Source organism: Dermacentor silvarum, chromosome 5, assembly GCF_013339745.2.
Source record: "Dermacentor silvarum isolate Dsil-2018 chromosome 5, BIME_Dsil_1.4, whole genome shotgun sequence".
In the NCBI taxonomy this organism is placed as follows: Eukaryota; Metazoa; Arthropoda; class Arachnida; order Ixodida; family Ixodidae; genus Dermacentor; species Dermacentor silvarum.
The window spans coordinates 169206434-169229862 of record NC_051158.1 but is presented as its reverse complement, the minus strand read 5'-3'; the positions used below and the strand labels follow the sequence as shown (position 1 = coordinate 169229862).

Genomic DNA, 23429 nt, shown 5'->3' with positions numbered 1-23429 from the left:
GAACAAAACAATGATTGGATCGAACACTTTTGTTCAGAGGCAAGATTTGCAAAGGCTGTAGTTATGATGAATACACAAGTGTAACCACGACTGTCCAGCCGTCATTCCGACGCTCTGAGGCCGCTGTTCCCTCTCGCCGCTCTTTATTGTGCTTTTGAAAGAGGAGTTTCGGAATACCACGTTGTGCTGACTGGTGACGACTCGCATGCGCAGACGCGCGGAGAGCAGGGTTGCTTTTGTTTGTTTTATGTTGCTTCATTGCTCCCCTATGATTCTATTCCTGAGACAGGGAAAAGTATTAAACAAGACAACAAATCTCAAAAGCTGGATTTACTTTTTACAAAATCTTTATTTCCACTTAAATGTCGCGCCGATCGCGCCGAGAAAAAACGTCGGCGGTGGCGGCGCGCCAATCAGTTTGCGTCGCGCCGGCAGCGGTCTTTCAGGACGCCGCGATGTTCGAACTGCTCGAGCGCACGACGAGCACGACACTCGGGCGGGCCTCCTGCAATCTTTGTTGACTACATGCCGCTAAACAAGTAGTCATGTCTGCACTGTAGTAGCAACCATCGGTCCCTTTAGCAACTGATAAATAACTGATGCAATGCATATATCAGCTCGCAGTAACGTACGTGCTAATCACGTTGCAGCGTGAGCTCGTGCCCTGCTCGCTTGATGTAACTTTCAATGGCAGCGCTTGAACATTGATGTGCTGTAATAAACACTGCCTTGCTACGCTGCCTTGACATGTTAACTTGAGGTCAAGGATGAGCACATTTAAATCTCGAACCTGTGCTGCTCATAGTGGGGTAGTGAAGTCATGCAGCGCGCCCGATGCTCTGCAGCACGAGGCCTTGAAGAAAAACGGTAGAATCTGATGTTGGGATTCAGGCCTTCTTGCTCGATTGTGGCAGCCCAGGACACAGCAGTAACGATAGCGCTGCTTTTTTGATGTTGAGCTGTCTCTCGGCCGACGAGCCCTGTCATGGGACCCCTGCTGGTGCTTACGACTACCCGACATTATCAGCTTACGTAGCCATGCTGTTCTGCGACTTCATGCATCTGGACAACACCAGCCACCAGGTGGAATCCTCGGCGTATGCTACTAATCCGGCGAAGTGTCTGAAAGCAGTTTCCAAATTACAAATTTGACCAATAGCAAGTTTGAATATGTTTTCAGACCCTCACTCTAATGTAGTAGAGTACCACCAGGATGCTTCAATGGCAAACTGGATTAAAACCTGGCTTTGGAAGAAGCGAGAAAAATTTCAACAAGAAACCCAGATATGACCTCAACACCAAAAGCTTCTGAAGAGGCTCCTTCCATGTCAGCACTGCCGAAAAACTGTTGAAACTCAATAGGTCACATGGCAAAATTTGGTTAAGCGTTCAACCACAAAAAATTTTCAAATTGGTTCATTAATAGTCGAGATAGAAATATTTCAGTGCTGCGAACCCATGATTTCAGGAGGCGAGCGTCACCGCCAACATAAACACTCTTCCACTTGTCTAGCCCTGCATTCTCCCATACCTGAGCTGAATGATTGCGTGACGCATACGTCATGGGTCCGCCTTCTTCTTATTTTTTTTTCTTGCTTTGTTGCTGCGCCGCACACTTCCACTGACAGTCTCGCGCACCAGCTGTTGCGTTTCCCTAGTTTCGCGCAACGAAGTATTTTGCGCGCCGTGCGCGAGAACACCTGACTAGCGTTATAAGTCAGCACTACACGAACACTGAGGTAGACGCAAGCGGATCACAGAGCATGACTGCGCGCTGAAACACCATAGAAAATGACATTGTTTCGCTCACTGCGCCCGCGACTGCACGACACAGGAACAAGCAGACGAAACGGAAGGTCATCTCGCTTGCTACGGTACGAAGTAAAAAAAATACAAGCAGACATTCGCTTCGTAGGTTTTATTATTTCTCTAAACTTTAATTCGTCTATTTTTATTATATAACTGCTGTTGCCTTAAATAATTCTCAGTCACGTGCCAATGTGAGTGACGTCACAGCACGGCTAACTACACAGGCGCACATGCGCGATATACGTCGACTCTCCGGCTGGGAGCGCGGTGCCCACGAGGAGCGGCGTTTGGCTTGAAATTTAAGCTGTTTCCACGGCGCGTAGAGATGAAATACTTAGCAGACACAATCGGCGGCACGCATTGTATGCGCTGCATTTGTCAGCTCAATATGGCCATACCTAGTGAGACGCCCTTTAAACGCATCAACCAGCAGCAATCTTCATTGAAACAAGCACAGGTTGAAAAGTATGCGCATGATGAAATTTTGGGCCATAAAGAAGATACATGGCATGGTAGCATAAGCTTGGTGCCCACTGTTGGCTTGCAAAGATGTACCAGCCGATACGAGACACTAGTGTGTCCCGTGAGCAGCTCTTTTTGGTATCTGAAGGAATTGTCACATACAAGAGAGTGACAAATGAGACAAGTTGGCCTGGTTGGTAAAGTTGCATAATGAACCATGTGAGAAAGACGGACATTTCACCTCCATTTTAAGGTGAAATGTGACTACTACATTGCATGTAGCATACAAAGTGCAAAAATAACAAATTTTTACAGTGTCATTTAGTGTGAAACCTAAACTACCACTGTCCATCATAGCCTGCCTTTAAATGTGCCGACAAAATACGCCAGCGCGACTGGACATATATCATCACCCTGCGCACAGAAGCGTGATATTGAGGCAGCACGAAGCTTTCGCTCCCAGTTCTGGCTGTTTTAATCACACCAGCATTGCAGCAGTAAGTATTCGTGGTCATTGAGTGAGAACTGTACCATGTGTTCCTGTGCTTGTGTGACACAATGCTTGTTAATCTGTAAGTAAGAAGTACATGTTTACTGATATTTATAAGGTTGATAACACCATGACCCTCACTTTATATAGCTGTCTACTACTTCACTATCGCTATCAATGCTTTGCCATTTGGGAGAAACTATGACATCGCTATCTGCGATGCTTTCTGATAAAACTGTATCTGATCTCATGCCTGAATGCCAATAAGGTCTAAGAGTGTGGACATGTTGCCAGCAGGCTTCCTGCCAGAGGCGTACCAACTACTTCTCAAGTGGGGGGGCAAACTGCAGATCTGACTCTCTCTCCATATATATATATATATATATATATATATATATATATATATATATATTGAATTACTAGTATAATAAGTGAAAAAGCCTGGAAATGCATCTGTCAGGTATTTTTATTTGTAACAATAGACCTATTTCTCAATAACACATGGTGAACCATCGAGACCCGAAAAATTATTTGAATTTGCATTTATTTCTTGTCGCTATAAAATCTGTATGTGATGCAGGGACAAATGGCATTGAGTGCTCAGAGGTCCCGGATCCAACCCAGTACAGGAGTGCAGCTCAAAACAAAATGCACATTTGTTGCAGTCAATTTTACTAATTAAAGGATTTTGCTTGGTGTCTACAGCATAAATGTGTCGCTAGTTAAGGTAATAGTACTGTCGAGGTTATACAGAACGAAGTACAATCAACATAAATTACTCTCAATACTAAAAAGAAAAAGACGGCAGAGGTGTGCGAACTTGGTTAATTACAACCCGATCTTTAGTGAAGCTGTTTTTTTTTAGAACAGTTGCACTAATGTTTCAGTTTCTTGTAATTACATCGCAGACTTTGAAAAATTACCCATATATTATTGTTCCATTTTAAAAATTGTCCCCGTGTCATGCTTTGAAGCACTTCTTGCTGGAAACTGATGGCGAATTCCATTGGGAGAACAGGAGCACTCAAAAGCACGCTAAAAGTGCTCGTTCCAGAGGCGACGTGTTTCAGTGGTCGAACAGGAGCAGTTTCGCTGCGCCGAGAGCAGCCGGGAGCAGTCCGGACTGCTCTCGCCTGCAAAGCGGAGTACGGAGGAAGTCACGCGACTTAAACCGTCATATCCTCATTTCTTTTTATTTTGCTTCAGCCGGTGCGCGCGGCGGCAATGGCGGCAGCCAAGCGTAATTGGTGTTTTGGCACTGCTGTTTTGGACATCGGTGATACGAGCGAGCTTCGCAGCGATTTAGCGACAGATCCTGGCATTTCTAGTCCGCCTTGCTTCTCGTTGAATGCGCGGGGGACAGCGGACTTCGCCTTGCTGAAGTGCTTGAGACGCTCAACAGTGACAGCAGCGAAAGCTGCTGGAGCGCTCAACTTCAGATTCAAGTTGCAGTTTCAGATGATCTTCGCAGGCCGACACATTGTGGGATGCATCGGCGCTGCACAAAAGTATGTAGTACGTGGCCGCAAACGGAGACATGGTTACGCCCAAAAGATTACAACACGATCACGGGTGTTTTGCCGCTCTCCTGCAGAGAATAGTGGGACGTCGATTTCTTTAGTCATATGGTACATTTCTCCTCACACGTCCCCCTCCCACCTGCTCTCCGAATGCAAGCCGTATTTCAGTCGCGGGTCGAGTGTCCCTGCTCTTACTGCGCGGTCACCCGACTCCGCTCCGCACTGTGCGCTGCTCCTGTTCTCCCAATGGAATTCGCCATTCAAGAAAACAGTAATTCATCAATACACATGTTACTTCGTCAGAAAATTTCATTATCCCCAGATATAAACAAGATTCCGTGTTTAGCTCACCGAGGACACCGGAGAACCAACCTATCCCGTTTGGTGCACGGGAACAAATGGGAAAACAAGAGTTTAGTAATTATTTGCAACACTTGCATTTAAACCAGGAAAGTGACATTTTCGCAATGCACTGCGCTTGAAATTCTTCCTATTTTCATGAACGAGAAGAAAGGGAACCGAGGGGCCCGATTTTTATTATAATATCATAAGAAGCCAACAAACAATGACACCAAGGACAACATAAGGGAAATTACTTGTACTTAGTAATTGAATTAAAGAAATTATAAATTAATGGAAATGAAAACGGATGAAAAATCAACTGTCCGCAGGTGGGGAATGAACCCACATCTTCGCATTACGCGTGCGATGCTCTCACCATTGAGCTACCGCGGAACAGTTTTCCCATCCGCTTTCTGGGGTATTTATGTTTTACAACTACAGTCGACGTCCGATTTCCCGGACCCTCAAGGGACCGCGAAAACGTCCGGAAAATCGGGCAGTCCGGAAAAACGAATGCACGTGAAAACGCACCTTTTTGGTAGGTATTTTTCGCTGACGGAGAGGGTCACGGCCGGAGTACAAGATTCCCATTGCTATTCAGCCAATGCATCGTTTAGGTGGCTCTGAAAAGAGCCGTTTACAAAAAAAAGAAAAAAAAAAAAAACGACGTGGCCGGCGCTACCTCATAGGTCAGCACTTGGGCGCAAAGAAGTCGCTTATTTTCTTTTGCACGGTCCGCTTGCCCGCGATCATGTCTGCCTCAATTTCAGTCAACGTCATGTTGCCGCTGTACAGCGGTGAGCACTGTTAGGGTGAACACGCGAGCGCGTGGCCGACGGCACTATCAGCGCCGCGTAACAGCCATCGTTGGAAACATTGCACATGCGCAGCATGTGCTTTGCGAAACACTCTTTCCACCGCGCGCATCACGTCATCGATACGCTTGTTCGTCGTCTGCTAGCCGCATTTTTTGTTCGCTGAGCTGATACCTTCTGCATTTCAAGGTCCATCTGGATTGAAGATTGGCGCGTGAAGGAAAAAAGTGAGTGTAAGAGGGATAATTATTAAACTTTTTATTCAAGAAAATTGCACTTTTGCAATTCAAGTTAAACAAGACCATGAGAACAAATATAAAAACATGAGCAAATCTAATAGCGAGTCATGTGACCACTTACAGCAACGACTGCAGCTATTCTGGACGGTAACGAGTCGTAAAGTGATCGAACATATTCCCGATCGGCTTTCAGCCTTTCCCACTCGTTGCTGACTTGCGCCCACAACTGGTCCGAAGTCGCGGAATAAAGGGGCTTCCTTGCCAAAGAAGCTTTCAGACGGCCCCACACGTTTTCTATCACATTCAGGTCCGCTCCTTTCGGAGGCCATTCCAGTAGCTGCATGTGCTGCTCCGCCTGGAACTCCTTGACAGCCCGCGCCGTGTGTATCGGTGACCGGTCCTGTTGGAACAGGTAATCACCGTCTGGGAATAAACTGCTCGCATATGGCAACAGCACATTGTTCAAAATGTTGCAGTATTGTTCCGACGATAAGTGTCCACGTATACGTTGCAGGGGCCCCAAACCATATCTTGAAACAGCACCCCACACGCTCAGACTCGATCTCCCACTGGCAGAAACACCTTGCACGTTGTCCGGGTCGTTCCTGCGTGGCATTGTGACGTTAACTAAAACAATTGCTTTTCAAAGCAGGAAGTTTGCCTCACCGTGTGCCTGGTAGTCTCCAAACATGCAATCTTTGGTCTTGTCGCGTCGAAAACGTCGACTCATCCGAAAAGATGACGCGACCCCACTCTTCTGATGTCCATGCTTCGTGCAGCTCAGCAAACTGCCGTCGTGCGTCCTTGTTTGCCGCCGTTAGTAGTGGCTTCTGCGCTGCGACGCGACTGCGAAGGCCCGCAGTACGCAGGCGACGTCGAACAGTGGTGTCCGAAGCGTCCAAATCCAAGTCCTCGCGTATTGCTGGGGCTGGCAAGAAAGGGTTACGAACAGCAGCTGCAACTATGAGGGCGTCTTCATCGTCTGTGGTAGCTTTAGGGCGGGGCGCGCGGGGTGCATCCTGAATGCGACCTTCATACTTGTAGGCTTGAATTATCCTGTTCACAGTCTTCAGGGGCCTATTAACTAAAGCGCCAATATACCGCTGGGAATAACCTTTCAGGGAAAGATCGACAATTGAGTGCCGTTCATCATCGGGAACCCTAGCCATAATACGATCTGGTGACAGAATGAACGGCTGCGAAAGATGTTTGGTTGTTTTATATACGGCGTTGCATGCACAACAACTTTGAAGGGAACGAATAGACATGCCCCCATAGATATACAAGTTTTTTTGTCTTGTTCTGTTCAAGCACAGATGTTTAAAGAAATCTTAAAATGCAGGATGCATGGGCTTAGAAAACAAAAATGCGGCTAGCAGACGACGAACAAGTGCATTCATGACGTCATGCGCGCGGTGGAACAATTATTTCGCGGAAGGCGTGATGCGCATGCGCAATGTTTCCAGTGATGACCGTAACGGGGCGCTGACAGTGCCGTCGGCCACGCGCTCGCGTGTTCACCCTAACAGTGCTCACCGCTGTACACCGATGACAGTGTCATCAGTGCTCGCGTCAACTCCGAGCTCGTTGGCTGTGTAGGAGCTGGCTCTTCGTTCTCGGTGTCGATGTCGTCGGAATCCTCCGTAACTTGACGAATGATTTCGTCATCGGTCAACTCCGCACATAGCTCGAGGTCTTTGTCAGCGTCGGCGAAGCCCTCAAAGGTTATCCCGGCTGGAATCGACACGCCGGCAGCGGAACTCGCTAGGTAGGACACGCCGGCAGCGGAACAGCTAGGAACTCGGTGGATGCTGAAGGTCGGGAAACGTGATCACTGAAGATAGCGCGCAGCAGCAAACGATCAACCGCAGACACGACCGCAGAGCTGGCAGAGCTGACAGAGCTGACAAAACAACACGTGAACGAACACAGTGAAGTTTGGCTTGGCTAAGCTACGGCTGGCAACGGATTGACACGTGCGGTTTAGAGGTTACGGCAGCCGCGGCGCGGTGCGGCGGCTCCGTACAGTCGAGTTGGATGGATGGATGGATGGATGGATGAGGCTGAACCCTTTAAATCGGGCGGTGGCATACGCCACCTAGCCATGGCTATTAACATAATTTGTACTTTGTGGTGGGTGAAATTTCACCCCTGCCTTAATTTTATCCACCAATTAGATAACCTCTGTTTGGTTATTTCTACCCGCTTAAAGTCTATTTTGCCTTCACTGTCCCTAAACCCCAATGCTTTGAAAAAATCAGCCCCGTTGCCTTGCACTGTAGGGTTAAGCCCCTTACAGAAAAGTATGAGGTGTTCAGCCGTTTCCTCTTCTCCACACGCACAGCACAACGTGTGCAACTCGGTACATCTTAGTCCGCAATACTCCCGTCCTGGCTTCAAACAACAAAGAGCTTCCCCTAGAATTATCGTAGATATTTTCTTTGGCAATTTCTTGCTTGAAAGTTCGGTATGTGCCCAGTGCTGATTTCGTCTGCATCCCTGTTTTCCACAGACCCCTCTCTGTTTCCTTAACCCTTTTCTTAACCGCTGTTTCCTGGTTTGCACCCCTCCTGCAGTCCAAATATTTGATTGACAGTTTTCTGGTCAGCTTCCTCCATTTTGTATCAACATTCCTCATGTACAAATAACTGAAAACTCTCCTTGCCCACCGCTTTTCTGCCATCTCTCTCAATCGCTCCTCAAATTCTATCTTGCTGCTGGCTTCCCTGCCCTCGAATGACGTCCATCCCATGTCACCCTGTACCCCCTGATTTGGTGTATTTCCGTGTGCTCCCAGAGCCAGTCTACCTACCCCTCGCTGCTTAACTTCCAACCTTGCTCGAACCTCTGATCTCATGCACAGGACCGCATTGCCGAAAGTCAAACTAGGGACCATCACCCCTTTCCAAATCCCTCTCACCACTTCGTACCTATTGTAATTCCACAGTGCCCTATTTTTCATCACAGCTGCATTTCTGCTACCTTTAGCCGTCACATATTTTTCATGTTCCGTTAGGTACTCAGCCCCATTGTTTATCCACACTCCAAGATATTTGTACTTATCCACCACCTCCAGCGTAACCTCCTGTATCCTATGCTCGCTGCCCTGATTATCATTAAAAGTCATGACTGCCGATTTTTCTTTACTAAACTTCAAACCTAAGCTATCTCCCTCTTTACCACAGATGTCCATTAATCTCTGCAAGTCTTCCTTGCTATCAGCCATAAGTACAATGTCATCTGCATACATCAGTCCTGGTAATGACTGTTTAATCCATTCTCCCTGCTTTGAATAGGAAAGGTTGAAGCCAAGTCCGCTCCTCTCTAATTTTTTCTCTAATCCTTGTAAATACAGCATGAACAACAGAGGTGACAGAGGGCACCCCTGCCTAAGCCCCTGCTGTATCTCTATAGGCCCAGATACCTTGTTTTCCCATTTTATAAGCACCCTGTTACTTTTATAGATATCTTTTAAAAGATTTCTTACTCCATCTTCCACCTCTAGAGTGCCCAGTATGTCCCACCAATCCTTTTGGATTACACTGTCATAGGCTCCCTTGATATCCAGAAAGGCAAGCCATAGGGGCCTGTGTTCCTTTTCTGCTATTTCAATACACTGTGTCAATGTGAACAGATTATCTTCTAACCTTCTTTGTTTTCGGAACCCATTTGCCTGCAGTCTGTCCTTTATAATCTGCATCACCACCCTGTAAACCACTGACGTCACTGTTATGGGACGGTAGTTGTTTATGTCGGCTTTGTCCCCCTTTCCCTTATATATCATGCTCATCCTGCTCAGTCTCCACCCGTCAGGGGCTTTACCGTCCATTATCATTTTGCTCACTGCCTCTCTTAATGCTTTCTTAGATTTTGGGCCCAATGTCTTTATCAACATAATTGGGATGCCATCAGGACCTGTCGACGTGCTACTAGGAACCCTCTTCTCTGCCCTTTCCCACTCGCTTTGTGCCAGTTGAGCCACTGCACTGACTAGTCCATCCTCACCTGATTGAGCACATGCTATGTTTCGTTCTTTAAATTTTTCTGTCATCATTGTTCTTATATGTTCCATTGCCTCATCTCCCTCTAGTCGAACACCTTGAGCTGTAACTATAAACCTCTGCTCTAGGCTAGTCTTATTACTCAAGGAGTTGAGATGTTTCCAAAATTTCTTCGCTGTTTTTCTATCCTTTTTGTTTACTTCTGACAACCATTGGCTCCCCTTTCTTCTGATCTTCTCATTGATCAAATTGGATGCTTCCCTTCTACAGTTTAAGGAGTTGTTCCATTTTCTGCCTACATCAGCTTCTGGTTCACCCCTCTGCTTTGAATATCTGTGTTCCCTGGATGCTTCCTGGCGTTTCTCTATGGCCTTCTTAACCTCCTCATCCCACCAGCTCTTGGGTTTACGTCTTCTGTTCCCTTTTGTCCTGACTCGTACCTTAGTAAGCTCTAGCTCAAATAGTCCTGTTAAATTTGCATATGTCCATTCTGTTTTTGTATCCTCTGAAATTACTTCCTCGATTTGCTGGGTTGCTATTTCAAGCTGCTTTTCCGAGTAAAATATCCCACCTGGTTCATCTTGCCTCCTACCTACTTTCATTTCCCTTCTAAAACTCACCTTAATACGTTTGTGATCACTACCTAGACTTCTGGAGCCATATTCATCTATGCTCATTACATTTAGCCTATCGTGCATCCTATGTGACATTAGTGCATAATCTATCGTCGACTGCAGGCTCCCTACCTCCCATGTTATGTGCCCTTCACACTTCTCAGTACTGTTGCATACAACTAAGTCATGCATTTCACACATATCCAGCATCATGTTGCCTGTTGAGTCTGTGTACCCGTCCATGTCTTCTATGTGTGCGTTCATATCTCCTAGTATAATACTCTCGCACCCTTCTCCTAGCTCATTAATGTCACTTGATATGCATTCCAGCATTTTTTTGTTTTCCTCTTTGGCATTTGCTCCTGTCCACAGGTATACAAAACCAAGGAGTGTCTGCTCTCCTGCAACTTTCCCTTTTAGCCATAAATGCTCCTTGCATTCCTGTTTGACCCTTTGCCAGTTCATACTTTTATGAATGAGTTTGCGGCTGCTCTGGCGCCATCTGGCGCAGCGACGCAACAGTGTTGGGAAGTGGGCGCCGCAGCTCGGCCGGCTCGATGAGTGTTCTTTCCCGCGCGCTACATTTAGTCTCGGCCACGGTTGAAGCCGTTTTGCTTTGTTCACCAGCCTCCTTATTTTTTATACGTCTTGCGACGGTGCAATGGCAAGCGCTTCATAGGCAAGCGTCGGAGGTGAAAAAAAAAAAAAAAAAAAAAAAAAAAAGGCAAGTGGAACCGGCGATACTGCTGCGTAAAGGGCTGTCACAACCACGAAGGCCAGCCCGGGATAAAGTTGTACATGTTTCCTGCCAAGTCTTATGAGATCGAACGGCGAAAGAAATGGGTCGCAGCTGTGAGGAGAGTAAAGTAAGCTTCTTTGATATTTGTGAGAAGGTTTTGTTCTGTAAAGCGTGCTACACATGTGCGTTTCACAGCTCGTTGTGCGACGCCAGCGGCCATGGCCAGCTGCTGAACATTTAAAAGGAATTTGTCACGACTTTGCTGATTTGACGACTGCTTGCCGTTGTCTTAGCATTCGGTATGATCAGCATAGCACTGGCATGTGCGATGAGCAATATTTTATGCCAAGGAAGCCTATTTTGTGCTGGCGAGCACTAACTCGACGATCCTCGTTTCGGCCGCTGGCGCTTGAGAGGCGCGGTTTCACATGGTGCGATTTTTCTTGTGATATACATTTGCGATGTATCATTGTAAAAGCAAAGCGCGTATGCAAGGAAAGGAATTCGCAAGCGAAGTCGTATCTCGTGAAAGGGGCCTAATGAGCCTCGATCATTGTACATGATGAAAAACGAACATTCGCGTCATGTAAATTAAGATCGCCTAGTTAATAAATCTCGTTTATCAGCGCAGCAGGTGGCTCCGACTGAGTCCCAAACGAGTCAACGAGGATAGCATGCTCACTGCCACACGATCCAACAATCCGAATCGTTTAGCTCACTCGACATGACTGTGCTGACTTTTTACTGTTAACGAGCCTACGAGTGAGCGTGTAGCTGCACGCGGTCCAGATCGAGCTGTATGACAATCTAAAGTAACAGTGTGACAGGGGCATCAAATGATAGGCCGCGGCGTACAACGCGCCGGAGTGAAATGAGGCATGCATTGCCAACAGTGAGGCGTCGATTAAAAATCGGTTCCAGGGTGCCAGTTTAGTGACTTTAATATTAGTATAACAGTAAGCTTTACTCACGTGAAGGATGACGTCGTATACTTGCTTTCCCTGTTGCGAACGGCACTTCGCGTGAACGTCCACGCCGTCTTTCACACAAGCAACATGCGAAGCAGCGTAGAGCTTGTCTCTGCTGGTTAACGCTGCACCGTGAAAGTAATCGTCTATTCCTTTAATAGGCCTGAACCCCGCAAAAACTATTTGTGCCATCACAGAGGGCCACGCTTGTACTTTCACGTACACACACGCACAAAAAAAGAAAGCGGATCGCTGATATACGTGCGGCTTTCGGAGGCGTGTATACGTAGTTCCGAAATCTCGCTGTCTTCCCCCCTTCCCAGGTTCGCGCCGCCCGCCACATGCGGCGCTGAGCATCGCGCCACCGCTGCTGCGCAGCAGCGCCGCCTGTTCACTGTACGGAGCCTCAGATATGAAAACAACCAAAATGGCGGCGTCGGTGGTGACTTTGGGTCGGCGGTTAACAGTAAAAAGTCCGGGAAATCGGATGGCGAAGGCTATAAGCGTCCGGAATTTCGGACTTTTTAATACATTGGCTCTATGGGGAACTTGACGAGGCCACAGATGAGTCCGGGAAATCGGGCAGGTCCGGAATTTCGGGCGTCCGGGAAATCGGAGGTCGACTGGGGCCGTATTCTGAAACGTTCGCCTAGGCGAAATTTCTTTTTTCGCTTTCAGGCGTGCACCGATTGGCTGTTTTAGCAAAATTGGATCGATGAGCTGATTGGGTGGTTGAGCCCGACGTCATTAAATTTGCTCAACCAGCCAATCAGCGCGCATACTGAGTTCGCCTAGGCGAACGTTTCAGAATACGGCCCCTGTATATAGAACTAACCCTGGGTGTGTTAGCCAATTCAATTACTAAGATCAAGTAATTTCCCCTATGTTGTCCTTGGTGTCATTGTTTGTTGGCTTCCTATTTTCATGGAAATTCAAGTCCATATCTCATGCAATTGTTTTAGGAGTCGGGGAAAGCGGCGGTATGACACCCTGGAACACTTCAATATGTAACTTTCTACAAAGGCTTGCAATGAACCTACACAGAAAAAAAACATTTATCGCTCATCACTCAGGATATTTTTTCGTACTTCGAATAAATATTAACACCGTGTCCCGCATAGTTTACTGAGGATACCGGGATCAAAAACTAAACGCCGTGTATAAAACATAAAAACTGCATGGGGAAAGCGAGTATTCAGTAGCGGTTTTTCGAGTACGTAAGCAACCACCGCAGTTCAAGTTTTTGGAACACGTCACAATAAGGTGGTCTTCATTTCTTCAAAATATAAAATATCCGCTGTTCTTGCTCCTGCCGGGAAACAAGTAGTGGGGTAGCCCTTATTCAGAAACCGCCTGAAAGTGAAATCGATAAAAGCAGAAGTGATATACAGGCCTTTAGAAAAAACTTTGTTAAGTGTTCTATTGGCACTGAAATGGCTCTGCACGTTCGACCAAGGCCACTTTCACGAACATACCACCTCGCAGACCCTCATGTAATGTCCCGTTCTGGGACCTTTGAGGTATCATGAATAAATGAACTTGCATATAAAACGCTAATCCGTTCTAAACTAGAATATGCCAGTGCTATCTATGACAACCACCAGGTTAATATGATTAATTTCCTTGAATGGTTCATTCTCTCTGACTACTCCTATAATACAAGTGTCTCAGCCTTAAAATCCCGGTCGTGTCTTCCCTCGCGCACCTGCCGCCGCAAAAGTGCTCGTCTTTTTTTTTTTTAGGTTCTTTCATTCGCTGCCCATGGGTAACCAAATCATCATTACAGCGCATCGTTTCTCCAGCCATACGCATCCAATGCTGTGTATCTACCACGCGCCCATTCCACCACGTATCAGCGTTCTTTTTTTATGCACACAGCCCGAGAGTGGAATACCCTTCCTTCTGTCATCGCCCTCATCACAGACATTTCCCGTTTCAAAACTGATATTGAAGGCCATCTTTCAAGTCACGCCACCTAACCTGTCCCGTCATTTTTCTACGTGCCCACCCCTCATGTAATGTCCCGTTCTGGGACCTTTGAGGTATCATGAATAAATGAATGAATAAATAAATAAATATACGATAAGTCGTGATTACACAAAGAATAAATTCGGCAGTTACACCTCTAAGTGGTTTGATTAGATTTTTGATGGTGATAAGATATGTATTTATACAGCAACGCTACGTAGACTATTTCTGGACGGAGATTCAATGGCTCCAGCATTTGTTAATCCAACCATTTCATGCAGTAAGGCACACCCATCGTTGGGCGCCGCTGATTAAAATACTTTATCCGGACCTCTACCCTCGCCCGAAGGTTAAATATTTCAAGCCGATTGTTTTGTTTTTTCAAGTACGGTTAGGCGGTAATTTGTAACTGCGGGAACTGTCCAGTGCCAGGACTTCTGCGCAATGCAAGCGTGTATGGCGAATCTCGCGCGCGTCGCCCGCTACAGCGCGTCACGAGGAGGCACAATACTCGCTGCCCAAACCGGGGATACGTAGTAAAGAAAAGCATTATATTAACATGGTGACTATATTAAGAAATAAAATTTGGCTTCAGCTGTAGTTTTGTTGGACTTTGCAGTGTGTAGCCGAAAGTGCCCGCTTTCAAAAGTAGGGGGGCAAATGGCATGCTTTGCCCCCCCACTTCTGACAGTGGGGGGGCAAGTGCCCCCGCTGCCCCCCCGGTAGATACGCCTATGCTTCCTGCAATGGCTTACTGGCAGCCACTCCGCCGACCACACTGCTTGGGCAGCTAGGCCAAATCGGCACCGCTTTGTCAGCAGCCAAAGTTGCAATTTGGTACCGGTAAACATGACGGCAACTATGTTTGAAACCAGCATGTTTGTGACATTGCATACGCGGTTTACCGCCGAAACCATATGCGGCATGCAAAATTTCGGGTAATTCTGCTATCACTGATACTACTAGGGATAGGTGATTAGGCAACAGATTGCACAGGTCCAAAAAAATTGGCATTTAAAAAATCGATCCGCATCTGTCTTTAATGTTTCTGCTGCCAGAATATGTGTCTTCAGGCATGTGCAAACAAATATTTGCGTCGTTATAATCGATACTGTGATGAATTCCTAATTTGTAACTTCATTGTAGAAGGAGAATACTCCACACAAATGAAGCATGACAAATCAAATTGTATAGTTAATTTTTTACATCCCATATTTTGTGATACCTGTGTACATTATATCCAGGTTTGATGTAAATCAAGAAACACTACACAAAGAAAGACAAAGAAACACACAACATTTTATAACAGAACTTAGAAAGCAAATCATTCCGACATCTGAAGTGTAAGTAGAAGCATTACAATGCATTACACTGAACATACATATTGCGTAGGGGCGTGCAAACAGTAATTTTTGAGAATAAATCAAACAGTACAACAAAGAAATCAAATCAAATATTGAACACTTTTCAAATAATGAACAGTCACTTACACAAGTACTAATATAAAACAGTGATCAGATCCTAGTTCTCATAATTTTAGGAACTTTGTGTCATTAAACTGCATGTTACGAAACATCGTTTATTAAAAGCACAGAGCACTACAAAACACACAAAAAGCTTGTTCACACACACAGGGTTCCTTGGAAAGAGCAAATGATCACGGTAAGGGCCGAGAAAAACCGACTCTCCAGCATAGCCTACTCCACTATGCAAGCCCACGTTTATAAATACTTTATTGTTTTAGAGTTTTAGAGAAATGCTACGATTCGTTCCACAATGGGCTTCTAAAAAAAAAGTTTATACATAACAAGATAGTCATAAGACGGTAGATATAAATGCATTCAGATCACTGATTTTGTAAATTAATATCACCCTGTCCAACCAGTTCTTGCTATACGTCCGAGACAAATGTGTGATGAAACATCTTTTAATGATAGGCATCAAAATTTCAGTTAGTTTTATGATGTTTACTCATTGGCCACGCCTGGATGTTCTGTGTAATGTCATTGGCCTTACAATGTTGAAAACCTCTGATACATTGATTTCTTGACATTGTTAAGCTAGGAGCTTGGATATGCATTCCTTATAGCCAATACCAGGTAGACTGCCCATGATGATGGAAATGTCAGCAGAACATTCAGACAGTGCTGCCAGATTGCACCATACTTTATCCGGATCTAACCCTTAACTCACAAGTACTTTGATTGTTATAATAATAATCCTTATACCCTTGCAATACAGCATAGACTGCTTATGGTGTAAGTTGCCAGAATTGTGAATGTCTGCACTATTCCGGCGAGGGCGTTATGCCGTCGCTAGATGCTTGCCCTTGATATGTTTGTACCCGTAGACGATGAGATAGAGATTTGGCAGGCGATCGTGCGCACAGGCTAAACTTACAGCAGTGCGTGTAAACCGGTGTTTGGTTTCTCGGGTGATCAGCCGCGGCAAAAACTGCTTACGTCTACCAAGTTTCTATGTGCGCGTACTGGTAGGAACGGCGGAAGCTGGCATGTGAACATAAAGCCTGAAAGCTTTGAACTAAATTTGTAGAACACTGCTTAAACTGACAGCAGCCAAGGTAGCGCTCGATCGCTGACAAGCAGTTTAGCAAAAAGTTCTCCGTCACCTAGGCAAAGCCCGCATCATGCTGCCATTGGCGTTATTTTTTAAAATGTTCCTTGTTCGTTCGCTCCGCGTCTTCTCCTCCGCATTGCCCTCGTTGCTTTCCCATTGGCTGTGCGCCTCGTTGAAAAGCAGGCTTGCTATCGTGCTTGTCCGCGGAAACTGCATTATAACCAGTATTTCGTCTCGCGCCGCTGCACTGTAAACGGTACGTGTATGCATGGAGTTCTATGGGAGGGACGACGGGAGTCCGAAAAGACCGAGTTATAGCCGGTTCTGCACTATAAGCAGTTAAGTAATAAGTGGTCTAAGCTGTAGGTTATAAAGACATCCCACCTTCGTGGCCACGGCATCAGCAACACCAGCCAACACTTCTAGGGCTAACCTTGTACACATAGAAAGAAGGGGGAGGATGCTTTAATTGCCCAAAGGGCTAACCAATTAATTAAACAAAATGTTAATAAGTAAAGCACTACACAGATAACGTGGAAGAAGTGACTACCCCCGTGGCATATCTATTCATGTCCCTTTTCCTCATTATTTCTTAAATTAACATGTTTATTTTGCTCTATGCTTTCTCCAGCTTTGTTGTCTATTGCCCACACATATTCATAACTTCAAATAGGCAGCAGTATATTTGAAGATCACCAATACAGTTGAGTGAGGCATCTAATTTTCAGAATTTATTATGACTTGATACATTATCACACATTCAGTCTTTTGAAGGCATATCAAATCAAATGAAATTTTATTTCAACATACAACTGATGTTGAGGACCGTGTACTACTGGCTTTTTGCCAGCAAGACTTGACATGGTCCATGGCCCCGTTTTACAGGCAGCAACAAAGCAACAAAGGATGAACACAGCTTAACACAAGAGCATAGAAAAAAATAGGATTTAAACACTAATCATTCTGAAAACATTATTGGGATGACTACGAGAGTATTAGAAAAAAGTAAAGCATACATAATGAGTAATTCTTAGAAATACAGATAGTCCTCAATACATTACAAAAAACTCAAGAAAGAGTAAAAAAAATGCAGCAGTATATACATAAATTTTATAGGACACATAATATATGAAATATTTCATACAGCTGCATATACAGAAGGAATCACTATACAAGAAATGAATGAAGAATCATTATACAAGATGAATGAGCATTTATTTGTTGCGCCTTTAAACGAAGGAATATCACACGAACATGGCCACTATATTGCACTGCAACTCATCGCTAAAAATGCCCCTGCAACTGCCTATATCAGGTAGGAACATCGTGCGAAAGGGCTTGGCAGTCCCACATTTAAAGGGGCCCTGAAACGCACCATGGAAAGCTTGTTGATGGCACTGATGGTGATTTTGTGTGCTTTACAGACAGAGTGATGCCATTATCATTGGTTACAAATGTAATGTGCAATTGACATTTGCACGTTATTGCGAGTACAGTAGAACCTCATTGATACAACCTTGTTTTGTACAGTTTCCCGAAGCCAACATTCGCAATCAAGGACACAAAAGTCACCCGATACGTTTGTGGTTCCTTTTTACCAATTAAAGGGTCCCTCAAACGATTTGGGCAAATTCTATACACACGTATGGTACAGCTACAGTAAAACATTTGCACCACAATTTAAGTGAAGCGTCTCATATTTAGAGAACCACGGACGATTATAAGTTACCCTCCTCCCCTCTAGCCATGCTTTTTCTCTTCAACACGTTTGCCGAGCAACTGGGGCTAAGCTCCACCTTCACTGGTTCTGCATTGTGATGTGATGACGTGATGTCTGCTTTCAGTGACTTGGAGCCTGCATGCAAAGCCTCTACAACCTAAATGCTAGCTGCCTGGCTGTCGATTCCCAGCGAGAGCTATCCAAGCAGTGTGCATTGTGAGCGTTTCCTTGAAGTGCCAAGCATGTCCAGTATTGTGGTAAACGCAGGTGAGCTGGGTATTTTGATGGATAAGCAGAGACGTAAACATGAGCGACCTGCGCAGAGCAGCCACCTGGTGGTGCAGTGCTCAACCTGCCAAACACAGAGCTAATGTCGCTGTGACCAAGTGTAAAACATTTTAAACATTTAAAAAGACTTGCTCACGATTATGCTGCGGCCGATAATTTATACCAGCAGCAAAGTAGAGCATGCTATGTCAACCTGCGATAGGCTGTCGACGATGACGATAGGCTGTCGCAGCTTCACACGTCGCCAATGATTTGCAGCCCAAAATGAAACAAGGGCATTCATAGTTGTTGAGAAAAGAAACCTCGAGACCAACACGGAGCAAGCTGTAACACAAGCAGACAACACTTGCTGTCTTCCGGAAATACTTGAGTGCAGTGAGAAATTCTCGTGTATTCTCTTTCTGTTACTTCTTTTTATAGAAACAAGTTAACCAACATTTCAACTATTATGAAAAACATTTGCACACCATAAAGCTGGAAAAATTATCAATGACAGAAAGCGAGTAGTCAATCGGATAGCTTGCTTGACTGATGTCACACATGCCTGCTACGTAGATGGTGACAAGGCGGTTGAAAGCTCAGGGTACCAGTGCCGCTGCAATCGGTAGGAATGCACATTTTTAAATCTTATAATTAGGGCTGTGCGAATATTCCAAAATTTTGTATACTGAATCAAATACTGTCCTATTCAATACGGTCTTCAAATCGAATAGTCACTGTTCATAAATACAAATACTTTCCTAATAAATGTCGACTATGTGCAATCAAACATAAAATTGGGGCAAAAGTACAATATTTTCATTCCCGCGGTCATAACATACGTATAAAACTTGAGAACCTATGCAGTGCAACAGGCTACATAAGCTACAAGGATCTTTCTCACTTTATGAAACTCCTGTATATGTGAACAAACTGCTTGATTGTTTCTCCATTCATGCATTTTGATAAACAACACTTGATAATCCGCAATGTCACGACACAATGATGCTAAGCTTATAACTACGTACTACTATGTGAATACCATTTTACATCAATTGTGAAAATGGCTACTTACTATTCAAAAACTATTTGAAAAGTATTCAACATTCGATTCACTTCTGGCATTATTTGGTTCGCACTGACATGCATACTTCTTTATCCTTTTCTTGGGGACTGCATTTCCCCCGCTAACAACTTAAAGTTGTCGCTCAGGACAAAACGTGCCAGTGTGATGTAGAACTTACACGAATGTGCTCCTTGATTCTATCTGTCGTGTATGTCCTCGCCGAACCTTGTGTAATCAGATTGAATGCATGACATGAATTGTGTAGTAGTTTCTGGAAACCATGCGGGCACCAACGATGACAATGGGACGTTCCATGAGTGATGCATAAAAGCCGAAGCGCTTGACCCACTGATCAGATTTCCGACGTTCGCTGACTATGCTCGCTGCCACCGTTGTGCTTTTAGTGTAGCCTGTTTTTCTGGGCACAGGTTAGCCCAACAAAGAGTTAGTTTCGTGATTCACAGTTTTGCTACTGTGTTCTTCATTGTCACCACAATGTGACATTATTAGCTTAGGTCTCAAAAATTGCTATTTGCACACACCTACTTATAATAAATTATGTGCTTTATGAAGAGCGCTTGAATGTCTCAACTAATGATCAGAAGGTCCTGCCCTAACAACTCAGTACATCTGTACAAAATTGTCAAAATCGTTCCAGGGTCCCTTTTTACGTTCCCAGAAATTGGGATCTTTCACCATTAGCGTTCAGTACATTGCCAAAAAGCGAATGCTTCTTCTGTCGCCTTTGTTAAATGTGTGAACAAGGTTCTAATGTACTGCGATAAAAGCTATGGCATTACATTTTACAACCATCTTAAGTACCGTACAGCCATTGGCAAGGTGTTACAATCGTGAGAATCACACATCTCATGCCGAGCACTTTGGCATGACAATGGCCGCCTTGCGGAAGCTGTTGCAACTATAAAAGGCCATGGCCTCCCAGATTGCACAGTGCGCGGCCAGATCAGGGAGGTAATGGGTTCACGATAAACAGACAGAGCAAGCTTGGCAACCATGCCGCGCCGACTTCTACTAACGCCCTGCTGCTATTGGTGTCACCACATGACTTGATGGCAAAGTTAAATGTGGCATTTAGAGCACCTAAAATTCCAGAGAGGGTTGAGGTTGCTAACTCTCATTTCGCTTGTATTTTAAATTTTTTATGTGCGATAACATGGGTTTGAGTGGGTCGACTTAAATCTTTCCTTTTGCTCTTTGTTTTATGACACGCCAAGAATAGATCTAGAGCAAATATGGTGACCCGGAAAGAGTGTTAGAGGGCCCTTTAAGAGCTTCGCACTTCTGCTAACTGATGCAGCTGAACACCATGCAGCACGCTACACACCTGTAGATTCCTAATTCAAACTCTAGTTCAACATGGCTGCGGACCTACTCTACAGTATCATGGTGATGTTTTCTCTTATGTCTGTTCAAGTAACGAGCCCGCGCAAAGGACTTGGAGCAGACAGTACAACGGTGTGGTCGGTCATTTGTATGAATGCTCAGGTGTTCCTTCATGGCACTCTTCAGTGAGAATCTCTGAATGCATGAAGGGCACTGAAATGGCTTCTCACCTGTGTGGGTGTGCAGGTGTTTCTTCATGCTGGACTTATGCGAGAAGCTCTTTGTGCATAAAGGGCACTGAAATGCCTTCTCGCCTGTGTGGGTGTGCAGGTGCACCTTCATGATGGACTTGCGTGCAAAGCTCAGAGGGCATGAAGGGCATTGAAAGGGCTTCTCGCCTGTGTGGGTGCGCAGATGTTCCTTCATGATGGACTTATGCAAGAAGCTTTTAGAGCATGAAGGGCACTCAAATGGTCTCTCACCAGTGTGGACACATAGGTGCCCCTTCAGGGCGTACTTTTTTGAGAAACTCTCGGGGCACAAATGGCATTTAAATGGACGCTCACCAGTATGGACAAGCAGGTGCCTCTTCAGGTTGGCTTTTCTTGAGAAGCTCCGAGAGCACAAATGGCATTTAAACAGACACTCGCCAGTATGGACCTTGGCGTGTGCTTCCAGACGTAACAGTTTATCAGTCTCATAATCGCAGAGATGATCTTGGTGGAGGCATCCCTGCTGTGAAGTGTCACTATTCGCTGTTGATGGAGAAATAGAAGGCCTTGATGCTGCACAAATAAAACAAAAGTAAATTTATCCCAAAATGCAAGAAAGAACACAGATACTAAAGTTAATGATGAGATTTATTTTTTTGTTTATTTTTTTTTATTTGGGAGGTATTGAGGGTGATTTAAGGTATGATGGAACAGAGGACACCTAGTGGTCCTTTTTGATTTACACAATATTTCTGTAATTGAATGGTTCATGACCTTGTTTGTGAAGTCCACCCTATATTTACCAAGAAATAATTTTTAAGAAAGGTAAAAACTTATGAAATGAGAGAATGTGGAGTGTTTAAAGATTTTCATGGATTTCAATGACCCTTAGAGAACCGTATCAAAAAGCTTCGACCCAGCTTGCTTTATGATCCTCAATGAGCACTCAAGGTTTGGTGGCCGTATTTGGCACTTGCAAAACTTGTTATGATTTGCTTGCACAACAAATTTATCTCATAAATTTCATGCGACTTCATGAGTGGGTTCCTCCTTGTTGATGACATGCCGAACTTTGGCAACGTTTTCGCAAGTTGAGATTGTAAAGAGCCAGCTAGGACATACCAGATTTTTTGCTTATAACTCGCTGACACATACAACCCGCACCCCCTTTCAGAACAGACAGGATAAAAAAAGAAAGCATCCGTGTATAACTCACTGAAATACATGCATTCAGCCCTTAAATTTTTTCAAACGCAATTTCCATTCGGGGATAAATGACTTTCCCATGTTGTATCTTCGGCCAGTGACTCTGTTCCCACTTTCAGGAGATGCTGCTGTGCTGTTGAGTGCAGCTTATCGTGATTCAAGTTCTACTTTCACGGTGTCATGTGCATTATTCGCGAACTGCTAAACACAAAATGGCGACCCGTACAGAGGAGGAGAATGGGCGACCATGAAAGTGGGGAGAAGGGAGTTTCAACACGCAGGGGTCGAAGGAGGGTGGGGTTCCCGAGGTAAGGAGTTTGAATGGTGGAGAACCTTGCCGTGAAGTGTGGCTTCATCACAGCATGCGCTTTGTTACCATGAAGCCACACCTCAGATCAAAATTTGTGTAATCGGCACCCTGATTTTGTTGTTAATTTTAAGAAATGTTGGTGTGTGTTGTACATGCAAAAAATACGGTAGCTTCTTTTTGAATGACAACTCACCATTTTTTATCTGAGAAGACTACTTAGCGATCTTGGCTTTACTCAGTGTCATCTTTATAGGCTTAACAAAGCATGACAACATCTTCAGTTGCAGTTTTGCTCAAAGTGAAACTATCTGACATGCACTCTGCTGCTTGTGCTCTGCCATCACAAAATTGTGGTTAATGATTGCTGAAACTGACAAGCAATGGTCCTAACAAACCTCTCCCTCTGCAAAGCACAATGCAAATTAACACACTAGCACATAACGGTATAACCTAACATTACTCAAACAGCTGGATGCATAACAAGGCAGGCAAGAGGGCAAAATGTTAAGTTTCTGGTTATATTTGGGTTCATCCTCGTGCTTGGTTTTTGCAAAGCATAGTTGAGTGATGAGCATTTGCAATTTTCTTGCATCTTCACACGAAGGAATCACACATGAACATGCTGGCTAGAATGCACCGCAATCTCGTTACAACAAATGACCCTGCAACCTCCAACACAGCCAGCTGCAGCTACAGCCTACTATGGTGCAATGATTTGTTCAGTCGCGTTGGATATCCTGTGAAGTGACTTCACAGTTCA

At 44.9% G+C, this 23429-nt stretch overlaps 2 protein-coding genes across 2 annotated transcripts in view; both read right to left on the bottom strand.

Annotated features, from left to right (window-relative positions):
* LOC119453871 (zinc finger protein 675-like) overlaps positions 1 to 23429 on the bottom strand; it is a 2199134-nt gene that overhangs the window by 109320 nt on the left and 2066385 nt on the right. The gene's annotated exons all lie outside the window — the stretch shown is intronic.
* Positions 17768 to 23429, bottom strand: part of LOC119454549 (gastrula zinc finger protein XlCGF57.1-like) — a 1708166-nt gene continuing 1702504 nt past the window's right edge. The window contains exon 7 of the mRNA XM_049666971.1: positions 17768 to 17821. The gene's annotated coding sequence lies outside the window, so the exon portion shown is untranslated. The remainder of the gene's footprint in view (positions 17822 to 23429) is intronic.